A 4,742-nucleotide genomic window follows, 5' to 3' on the forward strand; every position below is an offset into this window, starting at 1 on the left:
CGCCCCAACAATTTTGTTCTTCATTATTGTCAACATATATATTTTTTAATTTATTGTCAATCGAAAAGAACAATTTATATAGGACTATTGATAGATTAATGCACTTTAGAAATAGTGATTAAATAAATTAAAATGTTAATTAAGAGTTTTGAGGGTTAAATGGGTTAAATTTAAATATAATTCAATTTATTTATTTATATTTACCAACATCTTGTTTGTTATTCAATAAGTAACTTACTAAAAATTTAATATTAAGCTCAATGATGGCTTGTATATTGTTTAATTAATTTTGTTCAAATTGATTTTGTTTGATTACTTATTTAAAATTGATATATCATAAAAAAATTATCTTGATATGGCACGAATCTTGAGCCAAAATTGAGTTAGAAACTTTCAAAATTAAATATGGGATCATTCGAACTTCGTTTTCAGCAAACTTATAGTTGAATTGAATGTCTCGAAAAGACGAACGCAATGACCCTAAATTGGACTCAATCCAAGCACAATTTGGTCCAAATTGAGGACCCGAAGCATATTTGAAACATTCAAACCATAAATTGGATGATCAAATGATCACCAAATATGTCATGCTTATAGTTGAATCAAGAGGCTATACGAGATGAATCTAACAAGTCTAAGATTGCCGATTCCTGACAATATTAAGACACTCAGATACTCGATAAATGGTTTATGATCAAGGGACTTGATATCAACCATCTATTAAAAACACTCACAACTTGACATTGATCTTTTTCCTATTTACTGATCATGTCATCCTCAAAAATCTATAAATAGCCACTCATTCTTCACATAAATGGGAACCAAGTAAGGGGGAAACTAAGGTAGATAAGAAAGAGAGGAAAGGAAGAGAAATAAAAGTTCTATTTCCACTAGATCCCTCCTAGACTACCACATGGCGTCGGACTTTTGCCCGACCATCAACTATTGTCGGACTTTCACCCGACTACTAGCAGTCGCCAAACTTTTGCCCAACTACCAACTGACGCAGGATTTATGTCTGGCCAATGACTATCGCCGGACATTTCCTCGATCACCAACCGTCTTTAAACTTCTACCCGACCACCAACTGTTGCCAAACTATTATATTGTGTAACCTCTATTGTCAACCGACTACGATCCTTCTAACCACCATCACCTACAGTCACCTGACTACGATCTCCCCGATTGTCGTCGTCCGAATACGGTCCTCCTGACCACTTTTAACCCAACTACGGTCTTTTCAACCTCTATCGCCTGCCGATATTGATCATTTTGACCACTGTCACCTGACTATGGTCTTTCTGATCTCCGTCGCCCGATTATGCTCCTTCTAACCACTATCACTCGATTATGATCTTTCTGACCACCATTGTTTGCTAATTATGGTCTTTCCGACCACTTTCGCCCAACTATGGTCCTTTCGACCATCAACATCTAATTACAATCTTTCAAACATCCATCACCTACCAACTACAACCCTTTGGAATATCGTCATCCGAATATGATCTTTTTTACCTATGTGTAATATCAAAAATCTGCTCCAGGATCGTCCAGGACGATCTGGCCGTCCCGGATCGGGTCGGGTCGTGACACTATGTCACCTGAACAACGGTCCATTCAACCACCATTGCCCGACAATGATCTTTCTGATTAACACTGCTCACCAACTATGATTATGTTGACCAAACAAGCATGTCAACTTTGATTATTTTAACTCCCACCACGTAATGCATTCTATATAATGTATATTGGATACATCGAGTCAAGTCCTTTTCCCTAAGGAAGGGCCTCATTTGTAATCAACTGCAAACACTAGAGGGTTCATTCAAAATGGGCCATGCTCCATGGTTTTTTCCTTTTTTAATATTTTCCACATAAACAACTTGGCGTCTCTTATAGACACTACACCTTAATATTTTATTTATTTGTGTGCTAGATCTTCATATAAAACTAAGACGTTAAACTTTATATATCTTTACCACTATTCTAGGATGCAGCAATTTGACGCTATATATGAGAATGTGATTCCTAGCTGGGGGCAATTTTGCTCCAACCTCGAAAGTTCGTTCATGTCAACATCTTGAGCATGGTTGAAGCAACATAGCCTCTTTGCCAAGATTTATCATCAGATGTAAAAGAAGCCTCTCACTATTAAGGGTAACCTTATGTTTGTTTTATTGCCTCTCTAGTATCAGTCATTGTTGAATCAATTTCATAATAATGGTCTAACAAACAACCTCATATATATCAAATATTTTTGGAGGATTCTCTCGACATATTTCATATAAGTTAATATCATTGAGTAATGCTCTCATAAAAAATCTTGTATAGGACATACATCATTAGTGAATTCTCTTGACCTCTTCCACACATGTTAACATCAACGAGCAATATATGCTCTAATAAATAACTTCGAATATGTCATACATCCGTTGCGGATTCTCTTAATCTTTTTCACACATGTTAACTTTATCAATCAATGGTATAATAAATAATCTCAAATAGGTCATACATTCTTGGTAGATTATTTCAACCTATTTCACACATATTAACGTCATATAGCAACACTCTAATAAATAACATTAGATATATTGTACATCTTTTGTGAATTCCTTCAACCTCTTCTATACTCGATATCATCATCGAGCAACACTATAGCAAATAAACTCAGATACTTCATACATCCTTTGTGGATTCTATTAATCTATTCTATATAGGTTAATATCATCGAGTAATGCTCTGACAAATAATCTCAGATATGTTATATATTCTTAGTGGATTATTTCAGTCTCTTCCACACATGTTAACATTATCAAAGAATGCTCTGAGAAATAATCTCGAATATGACATACATCCTTGGTGGGTTCTTTTGGCTTCTTTCACATAGGTTAATATTATCAAGTAGTGTTCTAATAAACAACCTCAGATAGATCATATATCCTTGGTGAGTTCTCTCGGTCTTTTATATACATGTTAATGTTATTGAGCAATGCTTTGACAAATAACCTCTCATATGTCTAACTTTAATTATGAATTTTAATGGTTAAGTAAGGAGAGATTTTAGGAACTTAAATTCTAACCTAAACTAGTGTTTACCTAAAAAGGAGTCATATAATGAGGAGATTTTGAATTTTTGTGATTTAGAAATTTTAATTTGAAATATTAATTTTATTTTCTTTTGCAAATGATGTTAACTACTTGCAAATGTTATATTGGGGATTATAAGATTTTGTACATGTCTTTTTCCAAGAAGGGGGAAAGGAAATGGGGATCCTATGCAAGGCTTTAGTATAAAAGTTAGTACTAGAGTGCTTGGTGGACCATCACTATAGGAACAAACATATCAGTTGTAGGATTTCATTTAATATTTAAGTTTGTATAGCAATATTTTTATATTTTCTGTGTTTTATAGCTCTTATGTTTGTAGTTGTTGCTTTCAATTTCTCTTTAATTATTTGTCGTTGTTCTTATTTTATTGATGTATTCTCATTATGATTTATATCAAAGAAGCAAAATAGTGTTTTACTTTATATTACTTACTCTTATATATTCTATTTATATTACATATGTACATGATTTCATATGCATATTTCAATTATTCCTATGGTGATTGAATGAGGGGTTAGGTTCAAATTTACAAATTATTTTATTAAAAGTTTTGTCATCTAAGTCTGGTTCTATAATTTTTCCTCATGGCTTTTTTTATTGTATATATATATATGTACTTCTTGTATACTTGAAAAGCTTTGAAGTAAATGATTCTTCCACTTTCTTTTATCCATGAAACTCTTATAAAACTAAAGGCCCTATCATAATAACTATTTATTTTTAATTTGGAATGGTATTATTATTTTTTATGCTGCTTTTCTTTTTTGTATGCTAAATTTTTACAATTTCAAACATGAGAGCTACATAGATACAAATAAATAGAAAAAATATCCATCATGATGCTCTAATACAAAACACATCATAATATCCTTCAATGCCATTAGATTTGCAGTTAGATTAGTATAATTTATTATGTTATATTCAATACAAACTCAACACAAATTCAAGAACTTTGAAACCTTAGTTCTGATTATAAATTAAGGCTTCTTTTGGGACGGCTTTTTTATTGCTTCTTAAAGATATTTTTTAGTACAAAATTTTTAATTTTTGTACTAAAAAGCAATAAGAAAACCGTTCCAAATGAAATGTAAGACTTCATTTGAGCCAAAGTTCGAATTATAAATTAAGGCTTCGTTAGAGGCAGCATCTCTTGCTTTTTCTAGTTTTGGTGAATCTCCCAACATTCAGTATACAACACCACAATAACCCCCACCCACGCCATGTTATACATGCCAAGTTGATACTGGTTGCACGCACATGTACACTTGCTTTTCTCAAGTCTCTGTCCACACAGTGCAACTATGGTTTGGTTTGGGACAGCTTTTTGATTGATTCTTAAAGCAGCTTTTTAGTAAAAAAAAATTAACTTTTGTACTAAAAAAGTGCTTAAAGAAGTAGTAAGAAAGCCTCAGCAAACAAAGCCTATGTCACTACGTTAAGCCATCAACTTTCAGCCCTTAGGGCATCTCCAACGGATACGCAAACACTCGTTTGCCGTGGAGAAGGTCGCTCCAACAGAGCGCGAAATCTTACGGCATACCGTCGCCAATGAACAGTGCGACGCCATATTTGGCGTCGCACTGTTCACCCGCCATTTGGTTTTATTTTTTATTTTTTTTTTTTTAAAATTTGAA

This window comes from Dendrobium catenatum, unplaced genomic scaffold (genome assembly GCF_001605985.2).
Source record: "Dendrobium catenatum unplaced genomic scaffold, ASM160598v2 fragScaff_scaffold_338, whole genome shotgun sequence".
Taxonomy (NCBI): Eukaryota; Viridiplantae; Streptophyta; class Magnoliopsida; order Asparagales; family Orchidaceae; genus Dendrobium; species Dendrobium catenatum.